Source organism: Phalangium opilio, unplaced genomic scaffold (genome assembly GCF_054372755.1).
Source record: "Phalangium opilio isolate 3A_F unplaced genomic scaffold, DU_Popi_V2 ptg000077l_1, whole genome shotgun sequence".
Classification (NCBI taxonomy): Eukaryota; Metazoa; Arthropoda; class Arachnida; order Opiliones; family Phalangiidae; genus Phalangium; species Phalangium opilio.
In genome coordinates, this window is record NW_028324185.1 from 8,541,920 (window position 1) to 8,561,890 (window position 19,971).

Consider the following 19,971-nt stretch of genomic DNA (forward strand, 5'->3'; position numbering starts at 1 on the left):
GATTTTTTACAAACAAAGTTGGGAAAATTGATGTTTCTTATCCATTGTTCTCTTAGCTCTAGATTACTTGGAAAACTATGAAATGAGCGCGTTTTCTCTGAACCGTCACCGAAACATTGCGGAACTACACATTTCTTTCTTAAATTTTTGGCATATTTCTGCAAAGGCTTAGAGGCCATCGCAAGTTTGGATAGTTGGGTTAAATCGCAACTTTTAACAAAAAAACTAGATGTTTCAAACACAAAATGACTTTCCTTAGAAGAATTCAACTTAAAAAATTGACGGGAACCCTTCAAAACACAATAATTAAAATGAAACCACGATAATTGAAATCAAAACACAATCAGCCATTACCGGAATTGAAAAGTAGAAACCGGAGCAAGATGAAAAATACTGTTAGTAGGAAATCTCCCAAACCTACTACGGCTTACAGGGAAAGGGTGGAGGTGGGTAAGAAACAACGTCATTTTGACGTAAAATCGAGTTTACGCCACTTTCCCTGTAGCTGGCGGTAGCGTCGAAAATATAAATATTTGAACTTAATTTTAAAATTAATACTAAAAGCATGTAGAGTTATATATATATTTTTGTATATATAATAAATTTGTTTCAACAATTGGTTTCCTGATCGATAACCCTTAATTAAGTCGATTCTATCCCTTTAACGGAAGTGTGTTGGAGTCTCTTTTTAGCCAGCTCAAGTATTCCTCTGGTAGTAAACTTAGTGGTATAAACTACTCTAGTGCTCAAAAGGCGATAAGAGTCCAAAAAAACTTCCACAGTGCCAGTTTTTCAAATAAAGACTACCGTGACGAAACAATTGACTTGAAAGACAACTATTGATCAAAATTGTGAAGATTATAACTATTTATCATTAATTTTTTAATGTTTGATTTAATAACGTTAAAATATTGGTTATGGAGTTTGATTTACTAATTAATTAAAATTGTTAGGTCAATAAAAGAGAAATAAAATTCTAAGTAACTGAACGTATTTATTTGTAAAATCACTGTAATAATTAGAATTTTATTACTGGTTATCACAATATTTTTTGAACAATACTTTGGGCGCATTTTTTGGTTCTGAGGTTTTCTTATTATTTTGGGGCTTTTGACTTCGAGACAATCAAGTTTTGTTTGTCTTATTTTCGTCTTTCGTTTTGGTGTTGAGATCAATTCAGAAGATACAACTTCTTTTTTTCCTCTGGCTACATTATTTCACTCAGAAACCTTGACTTTAGGAACATTCTCTTCAGCAGCCTAGACTTGAGTATCATTTTCTTTAGGGACTTTGACTTGAGTATCATTCTTTTTAGGGACTTTGACTTGAGTATCATTTTCTTTAGGGACTTTGACTTGAGTATCATTCTTTCTAGGGACTTTGACTTTGGGATCATTCTTTTTAGGGACTTTGACTTTAGGAACAGTCTCCTTTGGAACTTTGACTTTAGCCATCTTCGATTTGGGAATTTTCGCTTTGGGGGGTTTTGGTTTATCACAGTTATCTTCATCCCTAGATTTGGATTTCATCTTCTTCGTTTGCTTACTTTAATGGGAATAGAATTTATCTCTTAAGGTCTTACCACCTTTAAGGAGGATTCCTTTCTTTTAGTCAATTAATTCCTCTATTCTAGCGTGTGTCATCTTTCGTAGCCAAATAGTAAATAGCAATTCCAAGCATTCATCAGGTATAGCTTCTTGAATTTCTGGGATTGATCTAATAGCTTCTAGAATTTCTGGGATTGATCTAATAGCTTCTAGATATAGTTCTCTTATCTTGTGGTTTTCTTTTACTTTTCTCACACAATTCTGTAAGAAATTAAATTTCAAATTAAGCATTAAGTGTACTTATAAAATTCTGTTTGGAAAAGTGGCAAATTTTAATTGCACAAACACTCGGTTCAGAGGTAGTATATAAGGGTTTCGAATCGCAGCTATGGATAAGAACAGCGCAATTGCGTGAACCTTTGGTGGAAGCCCTACCAATGGGAGGCCGGACGTTTCTCGTAACCCTGGCCGATCGCCGCGTATGTCTTCACCTTAAGTATTAAGGTGTACAGACTGGGGTCCATGTAGGATGGACAAAAATAAAGACCAGAAGATGGTGGTGTAGAAGCCAGGTGTACAGACTGGTGTCCATATGGGATGGACAAAAACAAAGACCCAGAAGATGGTGGTGTAGAAGCCAGGTGTACAGACTGGTGTCCATATGGGATGGACAAATACAAAGACCAGAAGATGGTGGTGTTAGAAGCCAGTGTATACAGACTGGTGTCCATGTGGGATGGACAATGACCAGAAGATGGTGGTGTTAGAAGCCAATGAATACAGATTAGTGTTCATGTGGAATGGACAATTGTCTAGTCAGATAAAGTAATAGTGGCCAGTTGAATTGTGGATAGCCTCAAGTTTTGAATTTTCCGGGAACTGTGAATGCGGTCCGGAAATAGCGAACACATTTGCTTCGATTCGGAAACTGCGAACGCGGTCCCCTGGGGTGTAAGTCAATAACAACAGCCTGACACACACACACACACATGCCTGTCGATTTTAGAACCTCTCCGTGACATACGTCACTCGGAGAGGTAAAAATGATGTTCAAAAATAGAAAGTTAAGATTTTTTTTTTTTAATGAATCAATCCTTCAACCATAATCCAGGTTCTTTAACAATAGTTTCAAGCCAGTTAATCAATAGTTTCAAGTTTTTTTAAATTCTTACGCCAAGTAGCTCCTCTTCCATATTCTTTATAGGGGTTCAGGATCTTTCTTTTACTTCTTCTCGATTTAAGGGTTTTTCTTCAGGATCTTTTTTGTCTCTGATTACGCGATTTAAGGGTTAATTATGTTTTTTTTCTTCTTTCTCGATTTAAGGGTTCGCGCGCTCTCTTCTTCTAGGGGTTAAAATATTCTCCGATTCAACTTGATGAAAAATAAAGGTATCAAATGAATAAAAATAAAAACATCGAATAAAAATAAAGGTTTCGATTTAAAAAATAATCTCCGTCCGTTTAGAGATTTCTTGGGGGTGAGCCGACAGGGTCTCGTTTAGACATTTCAGGTATCGACTGACGATGGGACAGGAGGGACTTCGTATATATAACTTCTAGTTTCTCGCAAGGATTTCTGGGATAATGACGTTTGTTGATTGACTTCGGTTTGGCGAATAGTGGACCATATTTATGACGTAGCCGGGCGTATTCATGTTAACAGCGAATGGGCAAAACTTTTTGTTTTGGGACCAAATACGGATTGGTCAGTTTAAGGGTTAAAAAAATGTTCTAGAAGTTTCTCGGGCCAGGTACCAGGATAGTGACTCAAAATCTTGTTGCTTGGGGGTCTAAATAAGCGTAGTATTTCTCTGGTTTCTTGGAAAAAGTTTTCGTTGCTAGGTATTTCATTTTGCACTGTGGATACTGGGGTATAGGATAGTTTTAGAAAGTTCGCTGTCAATTTTGATGGGCTATTTCCTCTTTCATTGTAGTTATTTTTGGAAACCGTGAATTTCTTTACAGTTTGTTTTAAAGGGATAGGTTTACGTTTAAAGGGCTAATATTATCTTTATAGCGGTAATTTAAGGCACTTCGTTATTAATTTAAAGGTTTAATCGGAAATTTAATTTGATTTTCATGTCAAGATGGTTATATATCCCCACCTCTTCTGAAAAGTCCGTCCCCGAACTTACTCTGTTCATCTTACCATCACCATAAAAACAATTTTTTTAAGGTTAATATATAAACTTCTACCTTCTATACCTACTGGAGGTATTTTCCTTTAAGGAATAAAATTCGGGTTTTACCCAGCTTCTATGAGGGGTTTGATAATTGGGACTGGTAATATTACAAGTTATTTCAATGTCCTGGGAATCTTCTGATTTCTCATTAGGGGTTGAAGGAATATTTTTAAGACATTCATTTTCTCGATGTCCAATGGTATTACATGTTATACAGTTAATAGAGGGTGTAGGGAATACTCCAGCGTCGACTCTCAATCTCATTTCTTCATATTTTTGGGGGGGGTAGCAGAACTACGATCTTTATGATTAGGATCATTGATTCGAGGGTAGCCAGCAGAGGAGTTGTTATCAATCATAATTTTCTTAGGGTAATTTAATCTATTTCGTTGAATGGTAGGGGGATTTAACAAGAAGAAACGAGTACCATCATCATCGATTCCGGTCTCATTTGGACGTCTTCGGGGGTTAGGGGGAGGTCTAATGTTGGCAAAAATTTGCATTTGAATATTATCTAAGGATGATGGAGGGTTAGAGTCGTGTGAAGGTAATTGAGGGTTGACGCTTGTGTCTTGAATGGTTCCATTTGGTGGTGTTGTTGCAATTAAATTTTCATTAGTAGTCTCATTAATAGGGGTATCAATAGTTAAATTTTGCACTAAGGGTTCCAACTCCCACACTTCTTCGTCTGAGGCATTAGAATCAGGGTTTTGATTTTGGGATTCATTTACATCGATAATACCCCAGTTCTCAAAGTTATCGTTAATAGGGGTTGAGGGGGGTTCATTAATAAATTGATGTTCTCATGCCAATAGTCTAGTGCTTGTTCTAAAGTAGGGGTGAACTGGTGTAACAACAGAGCGTTCTCTTTCCCAGCTTGCTATGGGATGAATAACGGGTCTGGCTGGCAGGGGGTCCATAAAAGATGTTGTTGATCGTCGTTGACGTCGGCGGCGGCGACTTCTCCTTCTCGTTCCTCCTGTGGTAAAATCGTCCTCCTCCATACTCGAGTCCAAATAGGGGTCATTGAAAGGGGTTTATGGCGGGGATGATTCCTCAGATATGTGGTTATATCCTTGGACTTGTATTATGGGTAAATGTGGATATAGATGCAATACGAGGGGTATGTCAGCTGGACATGGCTCTAAAACTAGTGTTTGAATCATGTAAAAGTTATGCATAGGTTCGCATGTTTGGCAATAGTAATGGGGTATAGTTTGTGACTGATCTCTAGTCATATTTATGCAATGGATGTGAAACCAAGATTCACAATTGTCACATTGGATCCAGTCTACTACAGTATCGGTAATCTCGTTTATAGTACACTTAGGGGCTGCACAGTTCTCTTCTTCTTCTGACTTTCTAGGGGTTTCTTTCCTTTTTCTATGGAAATACCTTCTCTTCGAGGGGACATTTTCTTTAGGGATTGAAGTAGCTGCATTATCTTTTTGTTCAATGGTTATCGGCCCAACGCGATCGTGATAAATTTTTAGATTGGATATGTGATGAGTGCCGATTTCTTCTCCTGTATTTGGCTCTTTCAATTTATAGTCTAGATTGTTAACCCGACCAGTGATCAAGAAAGGTCCCTCATATTTGGGTGCTAGTTTTTGTGTAAAATGAGCGCTCGCGCTCGATTGGGGGTGTGTTTTAATCCACACTTATTGTCCGATTGTAAGGGTATAGTCTCTATGATGAGCATCATAATATTTTTTATTCTTGTCCTGAGCTTTAGTAACATTTCTTTTTACATTTTCATAAGCTTCGTTTAATTCTTTGGTAAAATTAGTGGAGATAGGGGGGAGCTCATCAAAACCTTCGGGTAAGGGGTCTCCTGGTAATCTTATTTCTCGACCGAAATTTAAATAATTAGGGGTATATCCTGTTGTATCATTAGGAGTACTATTCATAGCTAGTCTCACTAAGGGAATATGTTTATCCCAGTTTCTATGATCGTTTCCAATATAAGTGGCTAATAGCCTGCCTACTACTTGTTTATATCTTTCTGTTAAATATGATTGAGGGTGATAAATACTCGTAAAACTTTGTTTAATACCGAGCAAACCCATAACCTCTCCAAAAACATCAGCAATGAATTGAGGTCCTGAATCTGATACCAAACGTAGGGGTACTCCATATCGAGCAATCACATGATCGATTAAAGCATTTGCAACATCAATAGCAGTGGCTCTCTTAAGGGGATGTAATTCCACTGCTTTAGTAAAATAATCTACCATGACTAGTAACATGGTATTTTCTTTAGGGGATTTGGGAAAAGGACCCATCAGATCTATGCCGATTAATTTCCAAGGGCCTTGAATTAGAGTTGACATCATAAGTCCAGGTTTCTTTTGTCTTTCAGTTTTTGTTCTTTGACATACGACGCATGATTGTATGTATTGTTTAATGTCGTTTTTCATACCTTCCCAATAGTATTTGGCTTTTATCTTTTTGTAGGTTTTATCAATGCCCATGTGTCCGGCATATCGCGCATCATGGTAGGTTTCCAACACATTCTTTTTCGCGTCTATAGGGGTTAAAAGTCTTGGATAATATTCTTCCTCCGTGGGTTTCAGATAAATCAGGTCATTTAATTTCACGTATTTGCGAAAGCTTTTGATAACTTCTTAATTCTTAACGCTTTAGTCCATAGACACGTCACCCCTGCCGTTATTTTTGACGGCAGTAAAATTCTCATGATTCATCTCGAGGGACCGCAAATTAGATTCCTCGATAGCTTTAATTACATTAGTCAACCTCTGCGTAATTTCACCAGCATGTTTAGCCTCGGCGATGTGGCGAAAGGATTCTTTCCATTTGATTTTCATACCGAAGAAAATCTTAATTACATTGGTGTTATCCCTGAAGCTTCGTACTTTAACGTAGCTCAAATGAAAGCCAATGATTATCAAGATTTTCAAACTTGGTACGCGTCAATGGAAGGATCTATTTACAACATCAAAGAGGAGCTTATTAAATATTGCATTCAAGACGTCAAAGTCCTAAGACAAGGCGTCGAAGCTTTTAGAAAAATTTACGTAGATCTAACCAAATTAGACCCTTTCTGCTTAAAAAATATTACTTTGGCGGGTGCTCTAACCACTATTTATCTTAACAATTACTATAAACCTTACAGCATGGGTATTGTTCCTTCTAACGGCTATAACGCAAAATTTAATCACAGTCAAATTAGCTTAAAATATCTCGCTTGGGTGGAGAAAACTGAAAATATAAAATTGCGCACTGCTTTAAGCTACGGGGGCGAGTACCGCGTGGGTCGCTATTTAGTCGACGGCTATAGCGAAACTCCGCCCAAAATCTACGATTTCCACGGTTGCTACTTTCATGGTTGTCCATGTCAAAAACTTAATGCCTACAATACCCAACTCAAAGCCAGCAACAGATTTCTGTACGAGCGGACCCTAGATAGAGAGCTGTTTATTAAAGAGAAGATGGTCGGGTATGAATATACCTCGATCTTTGAGTGTCAATTTGCTAAGCTTTTAAAAGAAAACGCCGAAGCAAAGGCTTTCTGCAAAAGTTTAACTTTTCGACCTCAAATATCAGCCTGTAGCGCTCTCTATGGGGGACGAACGGAAAAGTTTGTTCTTAACTGCCACGTGCAAGGTGAGGAGAAAATTTTCTACAAGGATATTATTTCTTTGTACCCAAAAGTTTGTCGCGATTGTCCGTACCCTAGCGGCCAAACCATTATCTATAACAGAGATTTTGACAAATCGCCAGGGTGGTATTTTGGCGTTATGAGTTGTCGTTTGCTGCCCCCTCAAGATCTCCACATCCCCTTAATTCCCTTCCGCAACGGTGGTAAATTAGCCTACGCCCTCTGTCGCACGTGTCTAGAATTGCGAGCGGAAATCTGCGATCACACTGTCAACGAAAGGGCTTTCGAATCAGTCTGGCCAACGGTTGAAGTCTATGCCGCTATGGAGCATGGATATAAACTCCTCGATATATTCGAAGTGTACCATTATCCAAAAACGGAATATTTCTTTGCCCAGTACATGACTGATTTTATCGCCCTAAAAGTGAAGAATTCCGGATTTCCCGCTCACGCTCAAACGCCTCTGCAAAAAGAGGCGTATATCGCTGATATAAACAAGAATGAAAAGCTTTCTCTGACCGTGGCGGATATTCAATCAAATCCTTCCCTGCGTAATATCGCTAAAATTAATTTAAATTCTCTTTGGGGTCGCATGGCTCTGAATACGGGAAAGATTCGCAGCATCTTTATCAACAATTATTACGAATTAATACGATACGCGAGCGATTACACTCTGGAATTAGTCGACTTACGGCCAGTTACGGAGTCGATCGCTCTCTTATCGTACAAAGCCAAAAGCGATTACGTTTCGGACTACAAACTGGGGTCGGCCATTGTGGGGAGCTTTGTTTCTTGCTACGGGCGACTCGAATTGAACAAGATGCTGCTTCAATTAGACCGCGCAGCCTTGTATTGTGACACCGACTCGATAATCTACCGCCATCTACCGGGAAAGTTTGACATTCCAACTGGCAATCATATTGGTTGCTGGGCGGACGAACTCGGCGGTGATTATATAACTTCCTTTTGTAGTACCGGTGCCAAAAGTTACTCGTTTCGCACTAGCAAAGGAAAAGAAGTCAAGAAAATTAAAGGGTTGACGCTAAATCGAGAAAATCTTGAAAAACTTGACTTTGAAACCTTTGAAAGTGTAGCGATGAATCCGGAAAAGGAAGTTACAGTCAATGTCCCTTTTAATTTTAAACGGGATAAATACAAGCTGCAGCTAGAGGCCGTTAAAATCACCAAAAGATTTCGCCAAACCTCGAATAAGAGATTGTTGAACGCCGATTTGACAACCAGTCGACCCTACGGTTTCAAAGAGGCAACACCCGCTTCAACATCTCTTTCGCATGAATTACGAGGCTAGGCGAAGACATACTTTTGAGGGCTTGTGGGAATCTTGCGTTCCTATCGAAGCCCTGGCCAAAGACGGTTTCTATCTTGCAGATGTAGAAACACAGACGACGCGCTGCGCCTTTTGCGGCATTGCTCTGTACCAGTGGCGTTGCACGGACCATCCATCGAGGGAACATCGGAAACACAGCCCATCGTGTCCGATGGTTTCCAAAAAACCGTGCAACAACAAACCACTGCGTCAGGGGTTTCCCGACTTCCCGACCAGCGAGGGCGAGGATGTTTGCGAGCCTCTAATCCAAACATGCCCAGCCACCAACAACGAGCGGTCGGGAAACGAAAAAGTGCGCGTGCGCATAAATCCGTCGTGTTTTCTTCTGTAGTGCGTGTGTACCAGCTACCCTCCGAGTCTCGCGTGAACTTTGACCTCATCAACGACCAACGCTTTCGCCAAAGGATAACGGAATTTGAAAAAAAATTTTTAAAAACAATTAATTAATAGGGATTTTTTTTGGGGTAAAAACGGTTTTTTTTTGTTTATATTGTTTTTTTAATGCTATTTAAATATGTAAGGGTTTTTTTGGGGTTTTTGGATTTATAGTGTTTTAATTTTTTTTGATTATTAATGTTTTTTAAATATCTATGTTTTTAATATAAATAACCTGTCAACAATAATAAAATGCTTATTATTTAAAATTAATCCAACCGAGTCAGTCTCGCATTCTTTAAAGTTCCAAACACCCGCCCAGTTTCTAATCGTGGGGCCAACGCAAGCGGGGAAGAGTTTTCTTTTAAGTAACTTATTGCAAAATCATCAGCTTATGTTTGACCCACCGCATAAAAAGGTTATTTATTGCTACGCCGCCTGGCAGCCAAACTACGAAAAATTGAAACAATTGATTCCGGAAATTCAATTTATTCAAGGCTTGCCAACGGCGGATCCGGACTTTTGGGAAATGAATCGCGACTCCTACTTGATACTAGACGATTTAGCTAGTCAATTATTTAAACAAGCTCATATTGCCGATTTAGTATGCGTGACATCGCATCATTTAGGGTATACGGTTATTATTATTACTCAACAACTGTTTCCCAAGGGTAGCCAATCGCGGATAATTTCTCAAAACTCTTCCTATTTTATAATAATGAAAAATCCTCGAGATGTCGCCTCTATTAGATATTTGGCGCAACAAATAAGTCCAGATAACCCGAAGCGTATTACGGAGGCGTACAGACTAGCCACTAGAGAACCCTATAGCTATTTGTTAATTGATTTAAAACAAGAAACTCCGGAAAATTTACGATTAAGGTCGCGAGTTCTACCTCACGAATCACCTATGTATGTCTATGTCGATTAAATTTAATTGTCATTTGAATAATGGCCCCACGCGTTAAACGTCGATCAGCAAAACGCTCCCGGCTCGTCGTAGCGCGTCCCTCGACCAAGTTTGCCAAATTTGTCCCTTATTTACAGAGTTTGCGTCAAACTAGCTGTAAACAACGGCGAACCCTCTTAAACAATAGTAGCGCGCCTCAATTAAAGAGCATTCAGACAATTTGTAAGAATTTAAAGGGCGGAGGTATTTATTTGAGTAAAGACCGTAAGAAAAAGCTAGCAAAGTACAAGAAAATTATTAGACAACTCGGATCAAGTACCTTGTCGCAGAAAAGCAAAAAAAAGCTGTTGTTGCAGCAATCAGGTGGTTTTCTTACGACGTTGCTTGCCGCAATCTTGCCTTCAATTGTCCAAGCCATAGCTGCTAAACTATGAAACAAATGGTGCTCGTACCGGCTAGCGCCGTAACTTCAACAGCTGCCCAAGAACACTCTGCTTTAGACCGAGAGATTGAGGATATTTTAAAATCGCCATTGAATGCCTACGATAAATTATATAAATATTTAGACGCTTTTAAGAAATATTTAAGTATCGAGAAACAAATTCCTTTACCTAAATTTGAGGTCGTAACACAGGCAATGCCCAATGTCCCCACGCCGCCATTACCGGTCACCCCTAAAATGCCCCCACGAAAAAAACAATTGTCATGGCCGAGCTATGCCACGTCATCACCGACAACAAGCGCTTCGGGCAGTTCTTTTACTACGCCTAAACGAACCGAGCCTCGGCAAAAGGTTTTAAAAAGCGAAACGGCTGCGGGGACACCAACACGAGAAGATTTTTACCAGCAATATGGGCCGACCTATGTTGGAGATATGGTGAAACGGCAAGCCGAAGTTCTTGCAAATCATTTGCAAAACACATTTTTTACGCCAAAAAGAGAGCTAGAAGAAGGAGCTGTCGGTTATGCAAATCGTGACGACGATTTACAAGAGGAAATTGTTGATGAACAAGAGAATTTAGCGGAGGAAAACGGGGACAATTTAACGGACTTGGAAAACCTGTTTGAGACGGCCTCCGCTAAACAGAAGAACAAGAAAAAAAAGAAAAAACCTCGGAAAAAGAAAGACGAACTTCAAAACTTAGGACCGCTGGTTCCATCTAACGAGAGGAGAAAGAGGCATAATAAATGGCGCGATATTGATTAATAAAAAAAATGTAATATTTAGACAAATAAAAATTTGTTTTATTGCGAACAATATCTGTGTACATGTTTTTTTAAATGTAAAGATAAATATAATAAAGCGACATAGTCGTTAAGTTTAAGATTCTGGTCATAGATGGCGTCTAATATCGTCTTTCTAGCTACGCCCTGACAGCGGAGTGCTAGGTATAAACAACAATGGACGCCACACAGTTGAAAAAATGGATGTTGAATTTGTTGTTTATTGTAAACAACTCGTTTCCCGTATCGTTTTAAATTAACTTTATAGTATCGCGGCGAATTTCCGTAAGTGCAAAACATTTCCACCGTGTCATTGTTAGAAAAGCACGCTATCCAATGTTCTCCAGCCTCTCCAGCTGCTTCATTATTGAATATAAAGCAAAATTTGGACCTTTTTGGCCGTTCTGGGAGTCTGTCTACTGGGAAGCATCCTAAATAGTAGGGTCGCGTTCTTTTGTCGCAAGTTAAAAGAGCGTTTATTTGCGAAGTGTTCATAATTTATTCTTGACAAGACCCGTCTCGGGTAACGAGACTTTTTGTAATTCGGCGCTGTAGAAAACACCCAGAATTTGTTCCCCCTTTAAATCCGCTACGCTATAGACGGGTGGTGACCTGGGTATGACGTCAACAACTCGAAATATTTCGTCAGTAAAGGTGCCTCCCGAGCTGGTTTTTCTAAATACTCTACTAGCTATAGAGAGACGCACGTAGTCGCCAACTTTAAGCCTCGGTGCGTATCGAGTAATGCCGTTTGATTTCCCGTACAGTTTATTCCAAATGATTGATTCGTTATCTATATTAACATGAACCGGTGCAATTCCAGTAGTTGAATGAACCCGTTCATTATAGGCTTGAGTAATTAAAGGTAAATATTTAACGTAATTTTTATTCCCCGTGGCCGTAATAACCCGGGCAATTTGTTCCTTAATTGTTCTAATAAAGCGTTCCGCTAAACTAGCCTTATGCTGACTCCTGGCAAAATGTATTTGCACATTGTTTCGTTTCAAGAAGGAGGCAAAGTTGCGCGAACTAAATTCCCCACCGTAGTCCGTGTATATTTTTAAAGGGATCCTCTCTCGAAATATTTTTTTAAAAGCTTCGATAACCTCGCCAGATGTTTTGTTTCTAAGAGGTACTGTCCATCCGTAGCGGCGTAAGACGTCAATGACGCACAAAACATAGCGAACATTTTTATTAAAACGTTTTAATTTCGGTAGATCCAACAAATCAGCTTGAAAAACGTCATCGATAGTCGAGGCGTACACTTGGTTGGTTTTGAATCGGAAACGTCGAAATCGATGTTTCGTGTAGGCAGGTTGTTTCTCGAGAAAGGCGATTAATTTTGCTTTTGGCACGTCCGGTAAGGCCTTTTGTAATCTGGCTAGCGACCCATAGGCGGCCGGATTAGCCACGTCGTAATAAATTTTTCTAATTTTAGCGTCCATGTCTTGACAAGTATAAATAACGACTAAATGGTTTCCCAATAAACAACTTTATTTAATACACGCAAAGGTATTTTATAAAAACAATATCAGTTTAACAAATACGCTATATCAGTACATTTATCTTAATAGCCATAAATCAAGGCATTCTTTAAATCGGCAAAACTGTTGACAAAATAAGCGTAAATATCCTCTTGGTCCTCGATCCATCCATGGTCGGTCTCAAATTGATGCAAAATTTTCTCACGATCCAGTTGAGGCAACGCTTCGTGCAAATTACGCTCGACTCGATCGCTGAAATTTGTGTCAAATTCCGAGCAGCTTTGAGAGTGGCATATTTGTTTTCGACACTCGACGTTGGCGCAAGTGGAAGTGACGTCAAACAAAGTGGTAGTGAGCTCGTTTAAAATTAATTCGCGCATGCGACAGACAGCTATCCCTTTAGCCTTGAGATCCTCGTCAATCAACGGTTTTAAATCGATCAATGTCTGCCATCCTGTTTTGTTCAGGCTGAATCCTTCGCTGGTGCTAAAGTTGAGGAAATAACGACTGCCGCTGCCTCGTTCATAGTATCGAAGATCGATTAGACGTTCATCTTTCGAGTTGACGAAGCATTCCAGCTTGATGCGCTCTTTGACGGGCAACCAAATATGATAGCGAGGTATTTTTCCGTCAAAAAAGGACGTGAGTTCATTTTGAAACCGAAACAAAGCGTACCAGGCGTTAGGTTTTAATATAGTTTTTGTACGCGTATCCGATCTTTGAATTAATATTTTAGGTTCAATTGATTCAATGACGCAAATGTCGAGCTTTGGCGTGACGGTGTGTACTTGGTGCATCTTGGCTCGCGACTGATATTGTATTTATAAAGTTTTAGTCTTTTATACGTTGGGGTGATTATAAATAATTTCTCTGTTTTTAGATATTATTAATTGGTTGTTTGGAAATTCGGCCATGACAATGCACGTGACGTTTTCGGTTAGCGGAGAGCTAAATCTTAACGATAATCGCAAGTTACCAGTCTGGGGCATGGAATTTAGACCTAACGAAGCGAGATGTTCTCTACTCAAATCAAAAACAACGACAAAAAAGCCCTTCTTATATAAATCGTAAGAAATTATATTTCCCCGGTCAAGACCTAATATCTCGAGACCCTCGAATAAAGAATTGTAACATCTAACGTATTGATCGTCGGCAAAATTAGGCGTAAAGGGGATATCGGGATAATTTTGCGAATTTAAAGAGAATTGCATGAAATCAAGTTTGAAGTGTTGGAGATCCAGGGGATTGGAAGTTGCTTCCCCTACAAATTTTTTATTAGTAACGAAAGCCACGACAGTTCGCGAGGGTAATTGCCCCGTAAACAAGCTGTCCCTAATAAAATCTTGCGTTCCGGTGGTTATTAAGAAATTTTTCATAACAATAGAGTTTATTTCGTATCGAGCGTTTATTCCCGAGTTTAACATTTGAGCGTGCGCTAGTTGCAGTTCGGGATTAACCTCAATTTCGCGCGTAAACAAGGTGCATTCCGTTAAATCAATCTTATACTTTTTGCCCGTTTCATTGTGAATAATAGCGAAATCCGCGGAGCTTCGATGAAGCCTAATTCGCACCTCGATATTATCTAGTAAGAATTTGGGCGTTTTGAACATATCCAAAAATAATTCGCCAATTACATCGCACGTCTTTGATTGGGCCACGCGTTTAGCGCGACGACCAATACCATTATCTTCTTTGTTGATATCGGCGTCCGCTAAAGCCGTCGCCGGATCAATAATGGTATCCAAATAATATAACATAGAAGTTAACCAGGAATTGGCCGCCGTTTGTCCATAATTTAAAAGTATTTTAAAATAGGCCATATATGGGTACATATTATTAGGTTGCTGGACAGCGACGCCATTGAGAAATAATTCTACTTGACAAAATAGCGAGGCAATTATTAAATTTGTCACCGAGACTTTCTTTTCCGCATCTGGAACGGCCGTGCCGTCCTCGTGTAAAACGCGAAATTTTAATCTCAAAAGAGTTTTAGTCAAATCGTGATAATTGTTAGAGGGCGGAATGATAAATTCTACATATTTAGCATTGGTTAGTGGGGCAATGGGATAATGAGCAGTCGTTTTAGTCCCCACAATATTATTATTCACCACTGGCTTTTCAAATACTTCAAAATCGGATAGAACACTTTCGTAAGTCGACATGTTTAGTCTAGAAAATCGCGTTTAGTGCGTTGCTTAACACGTTTGCTCCGGCTTGTTTTAGCAGTCCTCTTTCGTTTTCGGCCCGTCCCGCTTTGAGTGTTGACGAACCGGTCCACGCCTTTATGTAGTAGGGAATTTATAGATTGTTTGACATTTCGTTTAATCGATTCTCGAGGTGATATTCCGGGGTTTTGTGCATCGCTAATTACTCTACTCGTTAACCCAACAGCTTCGGACGCTAAAGTACTAATGGCCGGCCTAATAAAGGGCGTAATTTTGCGCAATAAAGAATTAAAGATACCGCCAACACTAAAACGACCTCCGGATTGGAAAACGTTTGCGTGTAAAGCCGGAAGGGAGGATCCTCTTTGGAAATACAGAGTGTATCTATTAGGTACCATCGCTCAAGATCTATTGACGTCGACGCCTAAAAAACAGTTTAATATATACTTTGCCCAAATTAAACGGAATATTTTCCCCGTAATCGGATTTCAATTCAATTTCAATTTCTTGTATATCGCTGGTTGAAATTGGATAAAAGTCGATATTATTAAATATTTCCTGGTTCTCCTCGTCTAGCAGCGAAAAAGCCGGCATTTTTATGAAACGTAGCAGAGGAGCTTGACCACCACCCACTACTTGTTGACGGATAATATTGGTATAAACAAACATGGCATCGACGCCTCTCATGATATCCGCGGGATACTCCGAAGTCTCGTTATTGATATACCGATCCAACTGATTACTACTAAAACCTAGCAATCGTCCCAGTCCTCGTCCGGGTGTTGTTTTGGGAAACAAAATAGAAACCGTATCGTTCAGTTTTGAAACCGTCACGGTTCCGTCTACATTCTGCGTGAATTTTAGACTTTTTCTATGCATCGGCGACATGGCTTCGCTCATAGCACTTAAAACATCGCTAATATGATAATAAACCCCGGGAGGAATCTCGCACGCGTAATTGTCAACTCGTTTGCCTTGAGGGTTATCCTGTTGATATCCGGGTAGGGACGGCTGGTCAGCCATATTTGGATCTTCTGGAAATCTATCCACATCGTATTCGCTAGTCCAAAAATTATTAGCCTCTGTCAGTGTCATTGATCTCAATCGGGGATTTACCAACGCTACACCCGAGTGGCTATGTTGCAAAACTTCTCCCTCTTCGGGAATGTTAAATAACTTGGCCATCGGTCCAGCTACCGATACGCGAACACCTCGCTCTATTTCGAGACGCGTGTAGTATCTATTTTCTGACGCCGTTTTGAGAATAAAGATTTTAAAATGACGGCGAGTCATAAATTGCTGAACTTCCAATAATTTGTTAATCACTTTCAAATGTAGCGAAAAGGGGATTACCGCACCGGTCGGGGTAAGATCACAGGTATATTCACCCGCCGGTATTTTGATTTTCGTTGTCTCCGTCTTTGTAAAAAGATACATTAATGAAAAGTGGACGCGATATGATACGCCTGTACTGTTAGTAGTTTTAAAATGCGTAAAATTACGCTCTAGAGGCCTCTTGGATAGAAACGTCCCCCCAACGTATTCATTTTCTAAATTTAATATATCCTGCAAATCCGGCGAAAATTTCATTTCAATTTTTGCCGGACAACGGACTCTAAAATAATGCTCCGCTCCTTGTTTAATAACGCTAAATTCAGCATTGTGCAATCTTAAAGGATCGTGGTTGTTCGAGCTTATTTTGAGCTCTTCAGCGATTTCATAATAAATTTTAAAATCATCCTCCAAAGATTGTTTCGCTTTAAACTCGCCTGACACCAAGAACAATAAATAAATCCATGGCTCCTCCCAGGCGGTATAATGCTTAATGGTTCTATTGACTCGATATTCTAGATAGGCATTGTTTTCATTTATGGTATATTCTTGTATCGTGAGGCTTAAGGGACCGCATTGCTGCTTTCCGGTATAATATTTATCGGGGTCGAGGTTGAACAATTTAGCTAATTGGGGAGAAAATTTAATTTCCACCCATTTCGGTGTTTTGAAATTATACACGATAGCATAGCCCCAATTATCTACTACGTGATATGTGAATTGAATTTTATTTATTACTAATTTTTCTAAAGTGTTGGCTACGGCTCGATAAAGCCCTTCGGCGTTTTTCTCTGGCGTTTTACTGGCTCTAAAAGTTTGCGGTAAGAACAATATCTTATAGTTATCATAATCTTCGGGGTTAATTTGCTTAGGCTTTTCAGAGATAATTGGCTCGGGTTTTTTCTTTGGCGGATCAACCGGCTGCGGAAACAAGGGTTTTTCAACAACCGGTGGTGGGGAGGGGGTCGGTAATACGGGTAGCTCAAAAGTAGAGGATGTTGTAGAGTCTGGAGATTTTGAGAGATCAGGCTTGGATAGGTCGGGTTTTGATAGGTCGGGGTTCGGTAAGTCGGGGTTCGGTAAGTCGGGGTTCGGTAAGTCGGGTTTCGGTGAGTCGGGCTTCGGTAAGTCAGGTTTTGGGGGGTCTGGAAATATTAATATTTCCTCAACCTCCGTTGGCGAGGGGGTCGGCGTCAGTGGTTCGAAGGTAGAGGGTTTCGGGGCCTCTTGTTTTGATAGATCAGGCTTATATGGGTCCGGAGCTGGAATTTTGGGGGGATCCGGAAGTTTCAGGGGATCTGGCTCCGGCTTTGACTTTGGTAATTCAGCCTTTGGTTTTGGTAGTTCGGACTTCGTTGGCTCCGGCTTTGGCTTCGGTAATTCAGCCTTTGGTTTTGGTAGTTCGGACTTCGTTGGCTCCGGCTTTGGCTTCGGTAATTCAGCCTTTGGTTTTGGTAGTTCGGACTTCGTTGGCTCCGGCTTTGGCTTCGGTAATTCAGCCTTTGGTTTTGGTAGTTCGGACTTCGTTGGCTCCGGCTTTGGCTTCGGTAATTCAGCCTTTGGTTTTGGTAGTTCGGACTTCGTTGGCTCCGGCTTTGGCTTCGGTAATTCAGCCTTTGGTGGCTCTGTAGTCAGAATCTTTAAGGGATCTGAAGTAGCCGGGGTTGGCCTAGTTGTTGTTGTTGTAGTAGATGTTGGTTTAGTTGTTGTGGTAGATGTTGAATTAATCGTTGTAGTAGCGGCTGAATTAGTTGAGCTCGGAGGTATTAGTTTATCCGAACTTGGAGGTATCGGTTTATTTGAACTTGGAGGTATCGGTTTATTTGAACTTGGAGGTATCGGTTTAGTCGAATTTGGAGGTAACTGTTTACCTGAAGCTGGCGTTTTAGAGGGGTTAGGCCCTGAATATGCTGGATAATAAGGCTTTGGAGAGGTTTGTTTCGGAAGCGTTATTTTGGGTGGTAGTGGTGGGGGAGGGGTTATTTTGGATGGCTGTGGTTGTACAAATACTACGGGTTCAGTCGTAGCAATGGGTATCGGGAGAAAAGGCGTAGTTCGCGGTAAAATAGGTATAGATGGCGGTACAGGTTTATATTCCGGTTGGGGCTTTTTTCTTATTGGCGGAACCTCGTGGCTTGTTTTACGTTTAATGGCGGCTTTGGGAATGTACTTGTAATCAAATTTTTTTTAAAACTATCTCCAACATTATCAATTTCGATTTCCACGTAATTATTAGTGTAATTTAAACTTATATTTTTAGCATGCTTTGATACAGGATATTTGGATATATAGGGAACATCTTCGTAATTATTCTCTTTAAATTCAAATAGCGTGGTCAAGGGGGAATCAGCTGGTATTTTGAACCGTATGTTTTCCTCTCCTAAAACTTGCAGGTAAACGGGAAAGTTTGTATCTAACTGTTTTCCCAGGGCCCCGTCCTTATATTTATTCACTAATTTAAAAGATAATTTGCCTTTTAAATACGGATGACTGTTTACATCATCATTTAACAGCTCGACAAAATTTTGGGGCAGTTCGTACTCTTTGGTCTTGGTATAACGATTGACAGGTATCTCTATTTTTTGATATTCAACAGGCTCTCGAACAGCTGCATAGTTGTCACGGTTTGGGTCACTTACAACCTGAATTTCAAACTTGTTAAACTCTTCGCTTATATTCACCCAATGATTTGGGAATATGATTTCTGCCAGCCCAACTTCATAATCGCTAGTCAAGTTAAGAGGTTGATGCAAATAATTTTTAAAACTTGATTGGGTATTGTTTGGGTATATATCTAGACACGTATTAGACGCTAAAGTTAAAAAAAAGTCGTCATTCATGACTAACGTCTGTTTATCAACTAACCCCAACTTCTTAAACAAACCTTATTTTATACATAAAAAGATCGTCCATAGCTCGGTAGACTGGCAGGGATTTGAACTCGCCACCTTTTTGGGCATTACATTAGTAGACCCTGCCTTTAACCACTGAGCTATGGACGATCTTAAAATACACGCCGTTTATCTTCATCAAAAAAAAAAACTTTAAAAAATCTTAAACTTTTAAAAGTCGTTACCCTTGAAAAATCTACGTAGCTAGGTAATCGACCTTACCCGATTCTGATAAAAAAGACAACGCCCTGGTTAGATTGAGCCGGTTTCAACCTGTTTTCAAGCGGTTATTATATAAGACGTTGGGCTTTAATAGTACGTTTTAGGGTGTGGTCGACAGGGTGTGGTCCTTAAAAAATAAATTTTTTTTATCTAGAGAACTTGTTTAATATTAAATCTGCTCTCGGTCATTTAGTATATAAGCTCTGTGTTTCGCGGAGAAAGTTATCACTTGCTCAGCTATGCTCTTAAAAGTCCAACTAAAGATGTCTTGCTTTAACTCGTGCCGCTTTTGTTGGGTGAGAAAAGACCAAACTCAATTTTCCAACGGAAAAGGGACCAACTTTAATTTTTTCCAACTGTCTTTTTCGGGCATTGCCTGAAAAGAGACCAACTTTAATTCATGGGCTAGATTTATGTAACTTTCGTATAAATCCTTCAAAGATACATATATTCTAGCCCATGAATCACCCTTCATTGCAGTGTCATTTGCATCCACACAACTGACTACCGCGATGAAGGGGAAGTCCTGGCCCAAACAACTGGTTGTTTGGGCCAGGACTTAATTTGGCGCCTTTTCCATCCCGGTTATAGATCGGGATGGAAAAGAAATTTCTATTATGGTCTCTTTAACGTTGTGTAAAATTTGTGTGAAGTCGCTTCAAGCCCCG